The sequence below is a fragment of the Ambystoma mexicanum genome, chromosome 6q (assembly GCF_040938575.1).
Source record: "Ambystoma mexicanum isolate Mex_15411 chromosome 6q, UKY_AmexF1_1, whole genome shotgun sequence".
Taxonomy (NCBI): domain Eukaryota; kingdom Metazoa; phylum Chordata; class Amphibia; order Caudata; family Ambystomatidae; genus Ambystoma; species Ambystoma mexicanum.
In genome coordinates, this window is record NC_090937.1 from 1,528,747,991 (window position 1) to 1,528,768,875 (window position 20,885).

General features: G+C 45.1%; 1 protein-coding gene across 2 annotated transcripts in view; it reads left to right on the forward strand.

Annotated features, from left to right (window-relative positions):
• Positions 1-20,885, forward strand: part of PTPRA (protein tyrosine phosphatase receptor type A) — an 874,792-nt gene that overhangs the window by 231,466 nt on the left and 622,441 nt on the right. For both annotated transcript variants that reach the window (XM_069632225.1, XM_069632227.1), the window contains exon 2: positions 3,919-3,988. The gene's annotated coding sequence lies outside the window, so the exon portion shown is untranslated. The remainder of the gene's footprint in view (positions 1-3,918; positions 3,989-20,885) is intronic.

Here is a 20,885-nt window from a genome sequence, read left to right on the forward strand (position 1 = left end):
TGTGTCACTGCAGAGCTGGGGATGTAGATGTCACGAGATTGATACAGCAAAGACACAAGTGTACTATAATTTAGGCATGGAACTTTTATGAAAGGGTGATCTCACAAGCAGACCTCCCTTGAAGAAACAATTACCAACACCATTTTTATATTAATAAAAAAAGCCAGCGATTTCAAACTCATGGAAGATGGCTTTCCATCACAGTTGGGGATTGCTTTGAAAAGCAATATGCCCTTGTCGAATGCTTTTAAACTTTCGTGGCCAAACACAATTCTGTTTTTCCAGGCCAGCTAGACATGGTCAATTATTAATTTAAGCATGAACATTCAAGTAAGGAGATCATAATCAAATAACTGTCCATAATGTTAAGCAAATTAGTGCATTTAGAAGTGTGGATCTCAAACCAAGGTATTTATGAAGAAGTCTGTTTATTAAAGTAGTTTGTGATGAAGATGTTTATACAGCAAAATAACTTTAACAAAACTCTTTACTTTGAACTACTAAGCCCTCGTTGCAGAGTTTTCTGAATCCATGGCATCTTCATCTGAGAAGAAAGTGTCCTTTGCAGAATACTACCTTTTATAACGAAATGCAGTCTTAATTCTTGGCTGTGCATATCACAAAACCTGTAGTTGAAATTCTAGTATGTACTGTGTAAGTGTGCAGACGTAAGTCTGACATGGGTGTCCTGATATTTAGTAGAGACTTTTATTCAAGCGAAGAAAAGGAAATTGAAAACCCCTATCTTGCCCTACATCTAAGGGGGGTTTCCCTGCCTGAACTAAAACCAATAGTGTCAGAATGTACAAAAGCAAAAGTCCCAATGTCGGAATCCTAGCTCTGCATCTTACACTTTAAGTTTAAACTGAATGAATAGAAGGTCTTTCTAACCCAAAGGGGGTGGCTCCCTTCCCCTGGACAAAAGACGTTTCTGGAATCTTCAGTTCTTTAAGTGTTGGGGAATAACTCCCTTCCCTGGTCCTGGTCCTGTTCAGTCTTCTTATAAGTACTCAACTGCTGGGTGGTGGAGGGAGGAGGGGGTGGTGTTTCCCTGTCCCAGCCTCCTTTAGGCTTACAATACAGTTCCACAATTTGATGGGGAAAACTCTATTCCCTGGTTGTCCCTTCTCGGGCTTGTCCCCCTGTTTGTGTCCCCGTCCCCGATTGGCAGACCTGGTGCCTTCTCAACAGGCACCGAATAATTGTTTGGATGCAATTCCAAGTTTTAGTTCCTCCTTGACCTTGTTTGACAGACCTGGTTCCTTTTCACCAGACACTGCGCCGAAGAAGAGAAGCTTGGACACACTCCTGAGCTTTGGTGGGTCCTTTAACCCTGGTAGGCAAATCTGGTCTCCTCCCACCAGGTAATGGGACAAAGAAGAATAGCTTCAACACACTTTCAGATACAGACTTGGTTTACTCCCCTGCCAAGTACTGCCTTCATGCATATATTTCTCACAGTTCGCTTTTGTAATCTCCTGGTTTCATGTGATGCCTTGGTTTACTCGCCTGCCAAGTAATGCTTCTCACATAAAGTTCATAAGTAGTTTCTGAATCATTAATGTCTGAATCTGGGTCCTCAATCCTTCTCCCAGACTCGCAGTATAACTTGATTGACCCCTGTGCACTCTTGTGGCTCTTCTCAGAAGTCTCTCTTCTGTTAATCAACAGACTTTCTTCCTGTATCCCTTCTCAGAGGGGTGTGGGTCTCCCACATCCTATTCGGTCCCCCAACCACTGCCTTGGCCACCCAGGTACCTGTATGGTCTTGGCTGGAGCACAGAAGATGTTCACAGGGTCTTCGTTGTGTTGCCAGCAGCTTGTCCGGACCATGTGGTCCCGTGGCTCCATTTGCATTGCCTCTCCCCACCTTCGGTTCTCTCGTTGGCTTCACTTGGCCTGCGGGGACCGCCACACCAGTGTCTCTCCGCCCCGGTCTTCCATGGTAACTTTCCTTCTAGATTTGGCTTTCCTTGGGGTGGCTCCGCAGTCGGGAAATATGGCCTCACCCACGACCTGCTCCTGCAGCTCTGCTTGGGTCTCTGCTTGCAGCTTTCTGCAATTGGGAAGTCGGGCTCTCTGTTCCTCTTGCCCATCTGCCGTTTGCACACAGTCCTGGGTCCTCTCTGCCCTCTGAACATGCCTTGCCTGGCCCTCGCCCCTCCGTGTAGGATCTCTCTCCTTTCCTGGACGTACTCCGACTCGTGGATCCTCCAGGGCTGGATTGACACTTTGTCAAGTCCTTTCTCGCTTTTAAGTTGTTTTTTTTACAATCGACTGTCCATAACCACTAGAATGTGGAAAGTGGTTCTGGTAGGTACTCTGTACTGCTCCGCGCCTCCTAGTTGTCACAGTACTGACTGGGTTATGATGATGATGTTACTCACTAGAGATCTTCCTTAACTCAGTACTTTATATTTCTGGCCTATTACAAAAGTACATGGCATAGGAGGGTAATGGTAAAGAGGGAGATGGTGAAGGGGAGGTGGGGGATGTTGTGGGGATACTGTGTTCTCCCAATATGTTAGTCACTGGTCCCATAGGAGGGTGGGGGGGGGGAAGTCGGGTTGCGGCCTCACCTTGCTGGCCTTGTGTGTAAGGGGCGCCCCCTACAGAAGCAGTGCGACATTCTGGGATTCGTCATGACAGTCCGAAGTATTGGTTCCCGGTGTGGATGTTGTCTCGGCCTCCCTGCCAATAAAGCAGCTCAGAACGGGGGCTTTACCGCTGCTCTGAGCCTCCTTGGAGCTGTAGGCTACCATCTTCCACCACCGGATAATCAGTTAAGTCATCCCCTTCCCCCTTTTCCACATATTTAGCCCCCCCTCCGACTCCTGCTCCACTTACTTTGCGCTGCTGTCCCTTGCTCGTGCCGGGAGTAGTAAGGTTCTCGGTGCGTACCCGAATAGCCACCATGGAAAGGGAGAAGGGACTACGAGGACAAATACACTATAAGTACCCCGGTACAACCTGCCGGGGTACTAATAGCAATATTAACACTAGGAGGGGGCATTACTGGTGAAGTAAAGTCCTTGGTGCTCACAGTAAAGCCCTTGCTTTGCTCAGGCTTCTAACTGCTGACTGGGGGCATTACCCCACTGTTAAATCCCCCACCCCCGGGTTGTATTGTTTAAAAAAGGCCATTTTTACTGTGCAAATATAAAAATCAAATATTGGAACAATAATTATTCAGCAGGTTCGACTATTGATCGGTTGTGCTTACTATACACAGAGAAAAATGTTTGGATTTTTTATTCTTTTTATCATTCATTACTTTTTTACTCAGAAGTTTCATTCTCACAATGTGTCATTGAATAGAAAGCATTACATTGCATCAAACAATATCTCAACAATGGTCATTCAGTAAGTCAAATTTTACTTATTGGATCCTGGTGATTATTTTCAAGCTTGGATTGTATCCCAATATAAATTCATTATTTTGCACAAAAACCCTGAATAACTGGGGTTCTAGAGCTGTTTGGGTAGGCGGAGGGATGGACTACAGTTTTCAGCTCCCGTCTTCAGCCCCATACCCGTTGGAGACTTAAGATTAGTCCTGTTGCATTTATTGATAATATTGGGAGGGGCAGAAAGTGCTGACCAAAATCCAATCATATTTGCGAGTAAAGAAAAACGCTGGCAACCGAACTTTAGATCAAATCAAAAGTACATTACATTTGTATTTTCCCATCTGAAGTCTTATTTCTTGCTTTGGGGTGGATTCGGAATCCTAATGTGATATAAATGATTTGAGTACTGGCCCATTATAATATTTTGTATTTCTATTAACTTGGTTGGTACAAAAGACCGAACATTGTGGCATTGTTGATGCACTAAGCCAAACTCAACTTGATGTGCGAGGTACTGTGTGAAAGGTTAGTGGCCAATTTCTGATGTAGTTTATTTTTTGTATTGCAGGTGGATCTGTTGGATAATCTTCATGGTGTCTTGATGAGTTATGATTGACTGATCTGGGAGAAGTTTTAAGGTAAGATGCAAGTTCAGCAGTAATTCATGGCACCTATGAGACATGTTTGACTTCACGGATTACTGCCGAGTAGGGTTGTACAACTCCAGTGCTGGTATCCAGTCGTGTTTTCAGGATACCCCTCGTTAATATACATGAGGAAATATTTGCAAACATTTAGAATTATTGCGTGCAAATTTATCTCATAAATATCAATGAGGGTTATCCTGAAAACACGACATGGATCCGACCCTCGAGGCCTGGAGTTGGACAACTCTAGACCCATCAAGTGTTAGTGATTTATACCTCATTATTGGGCGAAAAACAAGCACCTAGATCAGATAAAATGAAATCCCCATTGCACTTTGTTACTTTGTAACTTTTATTAAAAATAGTTGGTCTACCTAGCAATAGTATAAGATCAATGTCGACTTAGCAGAGATTTGGTAATCTGCCAAAACAAGATGATTTTAAGTCCATTTGATATGAACGTTCAATGTTAAGGAACCATTTTTCAATTGTTTAATGCAGTACATTAATGTGCAAGGCTAAATGAAAGAAAAATAGGACTGCCTCTGTACAAAATCAAAATGTGTCTATGTTGAGTCCCATCTCATAAGCCTAAGACAGTTGCAGTGTTCCCTCACCCCTGGCTTCTTTTTGGGCGCATTTTGCACATGCTGTGCTTAGTGATATTATCTTCTGTCATAGAACGAGCTGGCACGTTTATAGCAGCAGTTTCTGCCCACGAGAAAATGTGAATAGATGTAGAGAATCCTCAAAACTGCACTTGAATACCTTCATGATATGATACGGTAGGTTATTTATAACGATCTTAATACCCAGAGGTTTCTAAGCGCGGACCGGGGGATCGAACCTGTGTTGCTCCATGTCATCTTGCTTTCAAGAGACGCACGTTGCCGCTGAGCTATCCTCCCTATCCTCCCCGTTATTGGGATTTGTGACAAGGGGCTTGTGGAAACAAATGCCCCACCGTAGAGGGTGAATATTGCTCTGGACCTGAAATTCTGTTCGACCAGAACTAGACAGTTTATCTTTTAGAAGTCATCCAAAACACTCATGGTCGGAATATACCCATTTGAACAAACACTTCGACCTGCCCTGGGATGGCAACCTACATATATTAAGAAACCAGACCTGAAAGTCCTACCTCAATCTCTATAGCTTATGCCAATATAAGTAGTATATTGCTCGCAATAGCTGTAACTCAATATCACTCCCTCTCCCTCCAGATTTGGGTCTTAGAGCTGAGACTGGCACAGCACGGTGATATCAAGAAGGTATCCTGCGGCTCATTATCTGTCCATATTCTGTCCCAATGTAGAATTATATACATGTTATGAAGAATTGCACAGCACCACAGTGCACCAGCTAGTGCAATATTTTTCCATGACCAAATTGGACCAGGTGCTCGGTCAGCGGTGACATGTGTGCTGTTGTATGAAATATGATAAAGATGGGGTTTAATAATTAAACATCATGCAGAATACACCATATTTCAAACAGAAATGAGTTGGTGTGAATGACATGCTGACGTTTCTTTCTGAGATATGTTTGCGTTTCACTCTTGAATATGCATTTATTCAATGTTTGCGATCGTCCTTAGTTTAGCTGTACGTGGTCTCTGCAACACACATTCACTGCCCTCATCTTCTGCAGACATTAATTGCAGGTCATGTTTTGATCAATGTAATTTAGCATCTTAACTTAAAACAACTTCAGTTAAGGAACCTTTTAAACAACGGACATTTATTCAGGTAGACCTCTGCGCCCTTTTGTCAATAAAGCGGACGGATTTGCACGGATACCGTAGGATGGGATTGAACCCATGACTTTGTTTGACTTGCTGAAAAGCTTCATTACAAATTATTCAATAATACCACGTAGCCCTGATTTGAAAAAGACTACTGTGATCGTCGAAACACGTGTCATCAAAAGGGCACTTACTTACTATAAATTTACATTTAAAACAACTAAACGTTGACTAAAGTGTAGTCTTCATTAAAAAATGGGCACATGAATGATACTAAGTAACTCTCTTGTTACCCTAATTTAGCATCTTGTCTATTCAGTCAAGTCTTGTGTTCCCTGTATTTCCTTTTGTCTTCTCCATACTGCCTAAGGCTTTCTTAGGCTCTAGTGGTAGCACCCTGTTAATGGGCTTCATTAGGAGTATTTGAACTTGCTTCTGTCCCTTGTCGGGCTGCTCTGTAGTGGTCCACGGAGTAGGGGACAGTAGTGTAATGATTGGCAGCCAAACAGGAAATAAATACCTCTGCACTCTTGCTACGCCTTGAAGGAAGTTAGCTTACAAAAAAAAGGTGCATCTTCAGAGCTCTGACGAATTTGATCCTTTTCGGCTACAGGCAAAGCGATATCAGAACTGACTTTGCATGTGGAGATTGCTTGTTGGGGTTTGAAAAAGATGTTGGAGAAGGGATGCGTTCTTCCGCGGTGCCGGGAACTCTGCAAAGACACATAGTTTACTTTTTATTAATCCTGCTTTGCATCAGATGTAAACCACCAGACACTAAATATTTATAGTTGAAGGGATTTTACTGTGGTTGCAAAGAACGCTCAACCATCTGACACATAGGCTGTGTGCGCGCCTGAAACATTAATATATGTCCAGGGCATCCGTGGATATTAAGTGGTGTATAGGGTCTTCAATGAAATCCATTAAAAGGATAGGACGTAATCTCACAAACCTTAACATCACCTCAACATGAAATCAAAATTAAATAATCTAAGCAGGATAGCGTAGCGTGGGATTTATTTGTAGAGCTGGCAAGCCTACCAATGTGGAGTAACATTGAAAATGTGTATCCAGTAGATTTCTGTTGCTGTTCAGAATAGTTTTTTTTTATTAATATCGTTAGCAACATTCTGTAGTCCTAATCGTTTTGGAACTGCTGTAGCTCCAGGAATGTAACCATTGGAGTTTGTTCGCAGTATTACTAGTTATCGTTGTGTGTTACCCACAGCCCGGTAATTCCTGCTGCTGCGATGCGGTTAGATTACTAATCCAAACGCAGGAACAGAAAACGGTAAATGCTCTCAATGGTTGCTATTTTGTAACAATGTTTTGTTAAAATATATTGAAAAATCGATGTATAGCAGACTGCTAAATGTTATTTAGTGAACGTGGGTTATTGCAAACAAATTTTACAAAAATCCTTGGATATGGTTTCTTAAGGAGACCCTTTTACATAGATTTCCTCTTAAAATGGCACGAGAGACTAATTAAATTTAGCATTGCCATTTTACATCAAAACGGCTTTCAAATATTTATAGAGTTTGACATGCTAGATCAGTTTGTGCACGGTACAGTGGATTAAGTGCATCTTTGCCGGGTTTTAAAAGTGGTTGCCTTTTATGGATCAGTGGAGGACATTAAAATTCTATGCAGAATGTCTTGTACTTTTGTCAGGCGTAGCGGACGCAGTGTTTTCTTATATGGAATGCCTGTCCATGCACTTCCACTGCTGTATTTGAACGTGTAAAAGTTTCAAGCTCAAGTGGCAATTCTGTGGAATCTTAAGGTCCCTTATGTAAATTAGTTTCTTTTACAGTTGCAGTCATTTACCCCATTGTCTAGTGTAAGGAACTCATGGTGGCAACAGTAAAGACAGACACGTGATCACAGCTCAAGGGTGTGTATTGAAGTTTATAATGGGTAAGATAAACACCTAATTGTTTTGCTTTTTAGGCCACGCACGGGGGCCTTCTGCACATTATTCAACGGACCCAAAAAGTTCCTGGACTCGGGGAGGCAATAAATCACGCTCAGACCACTAGTAAGAAGAAAATAAATGGCTCGTAATAAGCCCTTTACTCACACCCAATACACATAATGAAAACATAACATAAAGTCTATTATACATAAACATAGAAAAAGAGCCTCACCGTTAGTATGGTTGCAGAAGACGCCTTCATCTCGGCCACCACAACACTGCTTAGTCCCAGAGCAGGTAGGCAGAGAGCTCACTCGTGCTAACGGGGTCTGGAGCGGAGCATCCTCCCTCTCAGCGAGACTGTCATGATCTCTGCTTCCAAAAGGTCAGGGTTTTCCCAACTCCCTTGGAAGCAGATCCATAACCCAGGTTCCGAGTGCCAACCAGTCCCAATTGGGACCTTTTGGACCCAGTCCTGGCGCCAGTGGCACCAGGCTCATAAATATGCCCAGTCCCAGCGCTGGAAGCGCCGGGCTCATAATGCTTGGGTGGACTTACCTGCAGCAGACCATGCTGCTTACTTGCCTGCCAGTTGAGCCTCTGATCCTCTTCTGTTTGGAACTACTTTTCCTGTTGGGTGGGGCAGGAGCCACTCCCTAGATTCAGAACACTGGAACTCTTCTGGAAAGCAGGAACTCTTTTCTTACCTAGGCGTGGCTGTGGAAGGAGACACCTAAGCACTACAGGAGGCTATTTAAACCACACCCGATGGATGAATCTTGCTTTGCGTTATTCTGCATCCTCTGCAGCAGAACGCTCATCGTGTCTTCTGCATCTGATCCTGGGCCTAAGGAAAAAGGCTTACCATCCTGAATCCAGTCTTCATCAACACCTATAAAGACAAGAAAGAACAGGTTAGCATTACGGTCTTCAGTGACAGCTCTTCACTTACCTGGTCCATCGGCTGTCACCAACGCCTCGCGCTGCATTCCGGCATCTGAAAGACAAAGGCTTACCTACTCTTCGTGCGCTCCGGAGGTCTTCACACTGCATTCCGGCATCTGAAAGACAAAAGCTTACCAACTCTTCGCACGCTCCGGAGGCCTTCGGCGTTGCATCCCACATCTGAAAGACAAAACAAGGTGCGTTTAAAGACATTGGGGAACTTTAATACTCACGTGCCATTACTCCTTTCCACATATAACCCAGTGGGTATTCCGGCACCCTGCAGCCGCTCCGAACTTGTACCTGCAAAATAAAAAGACAGTTAGAGCGCATCGTGAAGCAGGCAACTAGCGCTTACTTACGTGCTTCCAGGCGCTTCTATTCATCACACGGGCTCCATCTTCAACTCACTTCAGCCCGTCATCCGCCATCGCCGGAACCCTGCAAAACAAGAAACATCATTACTAAAGACTTTAAAGACATTAGAATTACTCGAAACTTACCGTTCGTGCAGTAAACGACGGACAGCTTAGTCCTCTGAAGTCAAGAGGCCTGCTCCCCTTATCCAGTGAAGAAACTGGTTACAGCACCCTGCCCCGAGGCAGATGGAGAGCACGGCGTTCACTTACCTAAGGTGAGAGCGTTAACCTTTGGGGTTCTACAGGAGAAGAGAAAGGGAAGAAGAGAGAGACATTCAATAACCCAGTTCCTTAATCCCATATTTTCTATCTGCAGACATCTTACCCTTCGAGTCAAACATACAGTGCACAGAGGTCCAGCCCAAAGAGCCAGCCGTGTGTTACACATCACCTTTGAAGATACGGTATATGCCCAGTCAAGACCGGCGCCTCTACGGGAATCAGGTGAGCGTTACAGAGACTGCTGAGAGGGAGGATGTTCCGTGGTTCAACAATGTCTGTTTTCCATGAGGAATACCTCTTCTCTTTATGGGGTATCCCCGCCCCTTCATGGTTACCAGACTGCCCTTGGACAAAGGGCAGACAGCAAGCATTGGGAGCAAAGATAGAAAAACCCAGCTAGAATTGGAAAAACCCAGCTTCTCGCCCTCGCCTATCTTCCTAGCACCCCTTATTGCTGGACCTGCAAAGTTCAGACTCCCTTTTTGGCTCGTCCTTCAGGGACAAAACAGCAACTATTCTCCACAGTTAGCTCATCTGACATCATTCTGTGACCTTGCAAAATTCACGTTTGCTTACTGAGCCCACAAAAACGTAGGCTTTCATTGCAATAATGGAAGTGAATGTACAAAACGGGAGTGCACCGGAGCCATGTTATTTATCTCATTTTACCTCCCGTACTACACTAATGTAAACCTAAATCTAAGATGGGAGAAAGCTACGACCATTCAATAATAATAAGGCAGTCCTAGTGGCGTCTTGTGAAATAAAAAAAGGGCCTCTACTAACACAAACTTTTGCCAATCCTTAACACTAAATTACAAAAAGAGTGTGGGATAATGTTCACCAGAAAAGAAAGGTGTTCTCTAAATAATAGGCGTGGGGTACAATTACCAGCCCCAACAGAAATCCCCACCCTTACAAAACTGCATTTTAGCAGTTGTCCAAAAATGGCTGTGCATTTCTCTTCTGTCACTTCAAAAACTCAAGGCTGTACCAGAGAATGACATGCATTCCAGATGGCATTGTACTGATGTCTCTTTTAATTTTAAACAGCACAAAACTTGTTTTATTCAACATAGCCCTGCCTGTGTATTGCATCTGAATGCCATGAAAGAAGGCAAACCTGTAGAATGGCATTGTTTTCATCAAGTAAAGTCCATGAAGAGCAGAGAATCTTGTGCCAGTCTGGATAGCAAGGATTCACTTTAGACATAAATCAACACACTCAAAGAACTTCAAAAGGAAAGCTACAGTGTGGCTTTCTCTCTGACCTTGTGTCAGTTACATAGAAACTATTTGCAAGCAACTTTCTGTGCCCAAGAAACTGACCTTATCTGTAAAAGCCTCTCAGACAAATTAATGCCAAAGAAACCGCATTTTGTGAAAGGGACAGGAAATAAAAAATACATTAAAAAAACGTGTAAACCCGCTTTTCCAAAGCAGGGAAATGACATTTGTAAAACTAAATGTGAATAACCGCATTACTCGCACAGGAACAGTATTATATAATTGGGGGGGGGGGCTTTGCAAGGACATGATTACTTAAAATATTCATTAGATTTATTCCCAAAAAGACTTGGTTTTTATGTAAAGAAAGAGAAAAAAATGAACTTTGAAACAAGCAGAACAAGTTTGGCACTTGAAAGGTACCAACCCCCCATGTGATAGGAATTGCCGTCACAAATATGAAAAGGCCAAAGTATATAAATTCTTTCGACCTCGTCAGGCTTACCGGCATTTATACAACACAGGACAATGGACGTAAGGGGAATTAGCACTGTCACAAAGAAGTGTGAATTCCTTAGACGCCCCTCTTCAGCATCAACTGCCTAGGATAAAAGGGCGCCATGGAAACCCTGTTGTTCAGACTGACACAGAGGGGGCAGGTTGGCTGTGGAGATTTGCATGACCGCCCATACAGTGACAAATGCCCTCCATAGACTTTAGTGTACTTTTTACTTTAAGACATTTCTTTCAATAGCCTGTACAAGTGGTAATGTGATATTTTGACAGTTTCTATGGGATTTATAGCCCCACAGAATGAAACTAGGTGTGTTTTTGTAGCCCATGGTGAATTGGAATGACAACAAATGGTATTTTGTTGTAGATCATAAATGGCGCAGACATGAAACTTGAGGAAAATATGCCAAATGATAGTATGCATATATGGAACTATTTGTAGAATTATAGGTGTTTTATTTCTCCTAAAAACTGCAAAATTGCCCCCAAAGGGCAACGCAGCAGCGCAAAGAATTGACGTTTGAATCGGCCTATTCCTTGTGAAATATGGGTTCTGCCTATCTGATTTGTATAATGGTGTTTATTGTAAATCTAAAGTTGTATTACATAACTCCTTTTTGTGAAAAATTAGGCTTGTGGGACAAAAGGAGTCATAAAATTCATACACCTAAGGTGAGGTCACTTCCTTCAATCCAATCAGCTCGGAGGGAGGTGGTGACATTAATAGCCTGGCCTATCCTACTCAAGAGGTATTTCCAGGTTACTTCTTCCCATATTGTAAAAATCCTCTGATGTCATGCTGCCTATATAAGCAGGAGACAGGGAGGCATAGGGAGATTCAACATCCAAAATTCACCCTGCAAGATTCCAAGACTCCAGAACCAGGTCCATAGGTAGCTGATCCAGAACCACTTATCCAGAACCACCTATCCAAAACCAGATTCATCCCGACAATTCAGAGAGAAAGGAGGAAAGGCTGCTGATCCCTTTGGGAGAATCCAGCAACCAGACCCTCTGCTCAGCTAAAGCATCCCGCTTCCCACAGCGACCAGACCCCTGTTGCCCAGCTGTTCCAATAAACGAGAGCCTAGCCACTGCCCAGTAACCAGATCCTTGCCTCGCTGTCCAAAGACCCGGTTAGCTGTCCGAATTACCCAACTCAAGTGCATTTTTGTAAGTATCACCCTCCCAGTACTCAAAAACCACATATCCTGCTCTGTTTCCATGCATTCTGCCCAAATCCTATTAAAACCCCATAAAAACCCTAAACCATATCCTAAAGTGTTAGTATACTCTGTTTCTCCTGTCCTAGAAGAATCTGTGTTAGTCTATATTTGTTATCGTAATCCTTTTCAAATCATTTCATTTACCTGTGTAAGTCCTTAGTACCCTTTTTGAGATAAATTAATGAATTCCCCTATGAACGCGGTGCGAGTTCGTTGACATTGCAAATTAACCTTGTGTGCAGTGTCTTTCTTTAACAATCTAGGCATTAAAATATAGTCTCAGTAGAACAAATCATTAGCTAAACAGTTTTTTCCTGTGGTATTGCTTTCCTTGAAAAAAAATCAGATTTTCATTTCATATAGCGAAACCCATACCGTCACCCCATAAAGAGTCATCCTTTCACTTAAGAATCCTATCTGTTATGTGCCTTTTTTCCCCATCACAAGAACACATTTCCGATTTTGACTGTTTAGCCTATTTCCTTAGCTGTAGCTTTTTTAAAGTCTGAGCAAAGTAGGAAGTTGCAGTTCTGCCACGTGTGATTTTTGCTGCACCGGTTTCCCTCCCAAAATCGTTTTTCTCACCTGTGTCCACATTGCTTTAGTTTCTGCCCTGTAGCTTGTAAGCTTCCTTGTCTCTCTTTAGTATAGCCACACAAATTCCCGTCCTATCTTTTCTACCGCAACTGTAAACTGATTCTGAGTTCACTAGATACTAAGCAGTGTGCCATTTGGCTCCTTTTTCAAGGTTTTCATTTTCGCTTTGGCCCCCCATTCCGGGATGGTAGGTCGAATTTAAAATTCGATTTTTCCCTCTTATTTCTGACTCCTTGCTACTCTTTTCCACCCACAGAATTTAGTCTGCAGGGGTTTATGGGAGTGTTGCAGGGGGAGTGTATAACATAAGTACCATTTATGAGTGTGACCAAAAAGTGATCTTGCTTCCATCTCCATTTGAAATTGAGATATATATATATATATATATCTCAGAAGGTTAAATTAATTGTCTTATAACATTTAGCTGTATATTATCACCACACTGGTGATTGCGGCCCTAAATTTGATTAGTCTGATTTTGCATTTGCAAAATAAATAAATATTTCATTTTACACACTGGCCTGGTTCATGGTCCATTGCGACACAGGGTGTTTGTTAAGGGGAGAGTGAGACGGGTTGGATGCCTTCTCAAAGCAGAATCCGAAATAAAGTTAAACGCGTTTTTATTGTGCGCCGCATCCCTTGCCAGTGGAGAGTCCTGGTTTGGAGCGCGCCGTGTTGTAAATCCGTTACACAGGTCAGGATGGTATGGCTGGGTGTCCCTTCTCCACGTTTGAAGCACATGACAAGGCAGGACTCCCGAGCACAGCACATTCCTTGGCCTTGCCAGCACGAAGTTCACAGTTCAATTCAACGATAACAAAAACCTTCAGAGGCGAAGTCTCCTTCTTGCAAAAGACTCTTGCCTTAGAAGGCCTGTGGTGTTTTACAATGACAAACAAAACTTTCTCTCAGTGATCTTGCACCTTGGCCGATTGCTCTTCGCCCCAGGATATTCCCCCGCTGGACTCGGATCCTTCTTGCAGTTTGGGCCTCCCTCCGTTGGGTTCACTTTCTTTAACACAGTTAATGTATTTTAACACAGTTCGTGCATTGCTAATTTTCATCAGAAAGCAAGGTTTTCCTTCTCCTAGTTTTCTCTCAGCAACCCTCTGCATACCTCTGTCGGGTTCACACTTGCCACAGTTCACAACCTTACTGGAAAGCAGGGTTCCCTTCCCCTAGCTTTCCTTTGGCAGCAGGTCAGAGACACTCGATTGTACAAGGGGTTTGATTTAACCCTTGTAGGACCACTCTGATGCCCCACTCCACTCTTTCCTAAGGCCTTCTCGTTCTTGTAGTTTCAAAACAGGTACCGGTCAGAGTCTTTCGAATGAACGCCCACGTGTCGCCGGATCCCTCTGCATCTGTACCTTAACTGGGCTTTCTTTAAAGTTCAAACATAAACACAATGTCTGTCTCTTGCAAATTCCTTGCTTTCAAAATGTTGCTACTTGCAACCTTGGGCTCAGCAGATTTCGGTTTGCTATGACGTTCCTCTGACTCACTGGCTGTGCTGAACCCAGTGGCTTCTTTGATCACTGGAGTCAAGGATAGTACCACGGTAGCCAGCTTGCCTCTCTGCCTGTGTTATCAATGTGGGGTGCCCCGTGTACCATTTTTGTTCGCTACTTGGTGCGCCCGCTGCAACTCCTGGGCTTACGATTTCCCTTTCGAAGGCTTCGCGAGTCTGAGTTAAAAATGGATAAGGTAACTCCCCCTTCGTCATCCTTCCAGGTCTCACCACTTTTCTGTTTGAACTGCCGGTTTGGTGTAGCTGTCACCTCATGCATTCGGCCTTGCTCGAAGTGTGCTTTTGTGATCCGCTTTTTATCCCTGTGGGGAAGGAAAAGGTTATGTTATGTTACTTTGCATTTATATAGCACCTTATGTATCATTGGTATGATCTGAAAGCGCTGGTAGGTTGAACGCCCTCGGAAACCGTAGTTCAAGTCAGTTGAGAGAGATGGTGCATGATTCTCAATTGCCTGACTCTGCCTGACCTGGTCCACCCCCAGCAACTGGTTCCAATAGTGATGGCCGTGTCCTGGCCACCTGGATGACAGACCTCGGGGACCAGTGGGTGAGGCACCTTCAGGTTTCACACACTAGGTTTTATGATTCTATACTTTTAATCAGTTGCATAGCAAACCACCTAATGTAGACTCCTCTAAGACCATGTAACAATGTAGCCCTCATTTCTAGCACCATTATTATTAGCACCTGTAAAGTGCGCCACAGCCAATCGGATTGCTCGGATCACAGGCTGACTCCTACGATCCATGCCCGCATTACTGTGGAAGTGGGAGGCCGGACAAAATGGGGGAGGCCGTGTGGGAGACCCCAGACAGGGCCACAGCTTGGACCAGGGAGTCAACAGACCCAGTGGGGGTGCATTGTTTAAGCAGACGGACTGGGTCCCCCCCTCTGGCGATAACAGGCAGGCTGCACTGAAATGTGGGCACACAATGAAGGCAGCAAAGTCTTTGTTGAAACCAGGAACAGATTTATTATAGGAAGAGGAGTAAACACTTTGCCAGCAGGATAAGCTATACACTGGATACGTGATTGCCTGCACTGGTCTGTTGGCACAAGGTGGGGCATTGATGGCAGACATACTAGCTAGGCACACCCACTGGCCTGGAACCTGGGGGCATGGGGAGTACTCTTGAATGCAAGGGGGAGTCAGGACCCTAAGTGAGAAAGAGAAGGTTTGGAAAGGGAGTTGGAGAAGGGGCCAGTAGAGATGGTGATGGGAGGAAAAAGAGCGAGAGGGGCAGGTACAGAGGAGCATAGAGAGAGACAAGGGGGAGAGAGACACAGGGATAGAGACACAGTGAGGAGAGAGCGAGACACATGGGGAGGAGAGAGGGAGACACACAGGGAGGAGAGAGGGAGACACACGGGGAGGAGAGAGGGAGACACACGGGGAGGAGAGAGGGAGACACACGGGGGAGACGTGGGGAGAGGGTGAGACGTGTGGGGAAAGAGGGTGAGACGTGTGGGGAAAGAGGGTGAGACGTGTGGGGAAAGAGGGTGAGACAGAGAGAGACAGAGAGAGACGGAGAGAGAGAGAGACCGACAAACACAGGGAGAGAGAGGCATGGGTAGATGGGGACAGGCCCAGAGATGCAGGGAGAGGGGGACGGGCTCAGAGACATGGGGAGAGGGAGAGACGGGGCGGGCAGGCCGGCCAGAAGACCTACTGGTGGAAATAAAGAGCAGGTTGAAGGGAAAAAGAGGGTAAAGATGGAGAGGGAAGACAAGGGTACCTGTGGAAGGGGACTCCAGAGCTCTGCTGCCCTACCCCCATCAGCCCCAACCCCGTCAGCCCACCACCACCAGCAACCAAGAAGAGAGAGCGAGTCCCCAGTCCTTTCTCCACAGGCTTATAGAAGGCTGTTGCACACACCCACTCCAGGGACAGCCTCTCACCCAAGCAAGTGTTTGTTTGGCTGTTGCCAGGATTCTGTGCGTTTCCAGGTCAGGGCAGTTGGGCCCAAAGGGGAATGGTGGAGGTTCCCAGAAAGGGTGCAAGAGGTCAGGAGCTAGCTTGGTGACTTGGCAGAGGGCTGGAAAATTGCAGGGCGTTGGAGAAGTGGCACTCCACAGCTACTCACCCATGATGGACACAACAAGTGGAACTCGTTTTTCAGGGTTCAATGGGGCTTCATGCCAAGACAAACGGAGGTTGAAATTATAGGGGGGCGAGTGGGAGGAAGAGTTGAAAGGGCTTCCAGGCTGGAGCTGAGCAACAGGTATAACTTGTTCTTGGAAGGATCATGGCTTGGGTCCACAACCCCCCCCCACATGGTGCGGGGGACACCAAGGAAAACACATTTGGGAAACATAATCTACCAAATACTTTGGAAAATGAAGTTGTGCAATACTTTGAATACATTGGGGAAATTAAGTCATGTACCACATTGCAAATGAAAAGGAACATGGGGCTTATCGGGGAGTTTTTACAATCCCCATAGTTACTTACAAAAATGAGTAAGTGCTGATAAGCTGCAGAAATAGAACCGTGCTTGTGCATGTAATCCCAAACTTTTGTAGATCTCTTTATAGTGCATCTTACAATCTTTATTCCAAGTTCTGCACAAATCCCTTCTGCACATTGGATCCTACCAGGCTTCCTAAGCCAGGTTGTTGTGTTGACATAGTTCGTCTGTTCTCTGCTGCAAATTAGCTTAGCCTGGGGGGGGGGGGGGTGTGTGTGTGTGTGTGTGTGTGTGGGGGGGGCAGGAGGGTGTGTGTGTGTGGGGGGCAGGGGGGTGGGTGTGGCAGGGGGGTTCAGGTCCATCAATGCATGTATTGATGGGTGGAGCCCTTACATTTGAACTCTTGTTGGACATGGCCAGATAACACAATGGCATGCATCACTTAGGTTTGGGTGTTGCACCTTTTTCCGATGGTTGGTCATGGAAATCTGGAAGTGTTCCAGTGGGAGGTATGCCAAAGTGAGGGAGACACCAGGCAGTGCCACAGTTTTAGGACAGAGAGTTAACAGATCCCGATGAGGGTGCGTTGTGTATGCGGAGTGGGACCCCTCCCTTGGGTAATAACAGACCGACTAGACAAGAAAGGTACGAAAGTCTTTGCAGAAATCGAGAACAAATGTATTACATGTAGGTACATTGCCAGCCGAGTAAGTCCAGCAGAATGGACATGGATGATTGTCTGCACTGAGGTGCAGGTTATTGATGGTAGGCACAGTAGCTAAGCACACCCACTCGCATGAGACCCGGGCTCTGGGGAGCACCCTTGGAAACAAAGGGAGGCAAGGGAGGAACGCAAGGTTTGAAGAGGGTGAGGGTTAATAGAGATGGGAGAGACGTGGGCCCAGGTTGCCAGAAAGACAGGCAACTGGCCCATGGTGCGAGGGAAGAAAGAGACCCCTCCTGCTGGGGTCCTGGGGGGGGGTGGGGGGAAGGGAAGGGAAGGGAAGAGGGAGAGCAGACTGGGAAAAGTGTACTTGATGAGGGCCTCTGCACGTTCACTGCCACCCCACACATACAGCACAGCAACCAAAAAAGAGACCCAGCCATAGTTCCCTGCTTTACTTATAAAGCTGTTGCTCTGCCCCTCCAGAGCCCGACCCCTCCAGCTTCTCCATGATGGACACATTGGTTCCCAGGGTCCAAGTGGGCTGTGCCCGTGCCTTGGGAGGTTTGGTCTATGAAGAGGGTTGGGCACTTGTCAGGTGGACAAACATACCCCATGATGGACACAATGGTTCCCACAAAGCTGTTTCCGGGGTCCAGAGGGGCTGGTGCCGGGAAGAGAAGACAGGTATGCAAACCTAGGCAGTCCCCTTGGGACGGGTGGGGCCTGTTCTTACGAGGGCTGTGTTGGAGAGAAACCAGGTAATCCAGAGGTCTGGGGTTGGCTAGGAGTTCACCTGTGCGGCTCTCAAAGGACCAACAACCCTTTCCCCAGAATCAACGGAGGACCCAGCCAAGGGCAAGTTAAAACTGTAATTTATTGCAAAAACCAACAAGGATCATACAGGACAATGACAATTCTCCAGTAATTCTCAATTCCACAAGACGCGCTTCAGATTTTTTATACCAAATGGCGTTGGCCCTCCCCCACAAATCTATCCATGTTTTTGGTTGGGTGCTCGGGGTAGTATAACTGTATACAGTCTTTATAAAAATTAAATAACTTATGGAATTTATAACGAAAAATAATGAAAATATATGCGGTGTGAGGTAAATGGTTAAAACTTGTTGCAAAGTGGTTGGGGTGGGTTTTTAGCAGGGGTAGATGGGGGTATGGGAGGAGGACCCTACCCCCTAAAAAAAAATTAAATGTTTGTTATTTTTCATTCGTTATTATTTAATGCGTTAAGACATGTAACCTAGTATACCATATGGCAGGTCAATATACATCTAATTCTACTGTACCTTCCATGTCAGCTAGCTGACCTCCCTGGTTCCCAAGAAACGATCTGTTACATTGTTGCAGGGTCATACTTGCCATTGGCCCTTGCCCTTTGTCATCCATCCCTGGTTTCTGCCTCAGTGCTCCTCTTCGAGGTGATGTGACATTACCATGTGCCCCAAATGTATCTGGTAATAACACTACCTTTTCCTATGAGGGTGCGCTCCACGTTGCAACATTTGTTTCAATTCTCTTCTGGGTTGCTGCGAACGGTTCAGCCGCATCAAGTGGTTGTGGACCACAAAATCGAGCTCTTTCGGTTTGCATTTAGGAGGATTTATTACATTTTCCTGCAGCTGGCCCCTTGTCATTTTTAGCTTGAAATGCACTCGTTTTTCTCTGACCTTGGTTGGGAGTTCAGTCTTCCTGCTTAGTGCAGCCTGAGTCTGCTTCCCTAGTCTAGTGTCCTGCAACTTAATGTGTTCTGTGATTTTCATTAGACTTATAATATGGTTTCTACGTGGTTATATTGTGCTATGTTTCCTATAGGTTATTCATGCTTGGTCCTACCAGGCTCCATATATACTCCTGTAGTTCCATCGGGTTAATTGTCTTAAGCATCTACAAGCTTGATTCCTTGCGTTTAGCGTTAATGCACTTGGCTAATGGGGAAAATAATAAATGCTTGAACATATGAATATGTATCTGCCCACTATCTACAGAACTGTGTAAGCATGTTCTTCGTGCATGCAAGTGTGTGTTCGTGTGATGCTGTGCCGGGCTGCGAGTGTGCATCATGACTGACACTGCTACGTTGTGGTGTTACTTGTGATGTCAGTACAGTGCGTCTTAGGATTTTGTCGATGCAGGCCATTATAGTGTTCGGATACATGATCACCGTCGAGTCACCTGTATCTGTAAGGATATGCACTGGATAAGGCTGAATGGCTGTTGGAGGGAGTACCTCCCTGCATATGTGCCAGTCAGTGGTGCACTTGGGGCTTATCCAAACAATTGGTGATTTTGACTCTACGTGCCATCATATTCATGGTGGTCAGGAAGGGCATTCCTGGAACCCTCTCTTCAGCGTCTCCCTCTGGTCGACCAATTCTCCATACATTGTCATCTTTGTTCATGGTAGCCATATTTTTGTCACTCCTTTTTGTCATGTTCATAGTCATTTGCATGATCGTCAACACTCAAGGTCATATAACTACATTCTCCTTCTGGGTTGCACCACATCCATTTCCCCCAGTACGTGTTTCCGAATGGGTTATCGACTCTTACCATCTCAGTTGGGAACAGTGGACATTCCCTTATTCTTGTTCTCATGTGATCTCTCTTGTACTTTCCTTCTCCCATATTAATATCCACCGTAACACCTATGGTTTTCTCAGTAGTCTTGCTGCATTGTTTAATGCCGATATTCACCACACACAGTCCCACTAGTACTAATATCAGTGCTCCTAGTAATACTTTTAGTCCGTCTGTCAGCCATGACATCATCCAGGACCATAGGTACGCCAACCAGCTCTGGGCTTTTCTGGTCCTTTTGGCTTTTTTTCTTGGCATGCGTCTTCGATAATCGTGTCACTGTTTCTGTCAGTGTGTCATTCTCTCCATCATAGGCAGGCACGAATGTGCAACAGGAGCTTCCGATCTAGGCGCAAACTCCTCCTTTCATTGCTTTGAGGAGGTGTAGAACATATCTGTTCTGGAGTGCCATCACCCTTACTGTTAGGAGTTCTTTTATCGCATTGTATTGTATTGTATTGCAATTTGTAAAGCGCACGGTCGCCCGGACACAAAAAACATTTCTATCCTGCTGAATAACCGAGGTTCAGGTGGTACATCGTCTAGGGATGCTAGTGACTCTGATGAGAAATAGTTGCCTCTATTTACTCCCTTCTTTCTAGACTGTTTCTTTCTTCCCTTTTCTTCTGCTCCCACTGACCATTTCTTTCTTCTGTTTTCATACTTTTGGGGCTCTACCATTGCTGGCATATTGATGTGTACCAATGAGCAGTCCTCGCCCCATTTTGGTGGTAGCTTCTTGTTTGCCTTGGATCCACATGCCCAATAGTGGTCCATTAATACTGTTGTGCCGACCTTTATTGCTGGATGCTTTTCTGTGTACCTACGTTCTGTTATCTCCAACCTTTACCGCACCTTCATTCTTGTAGCA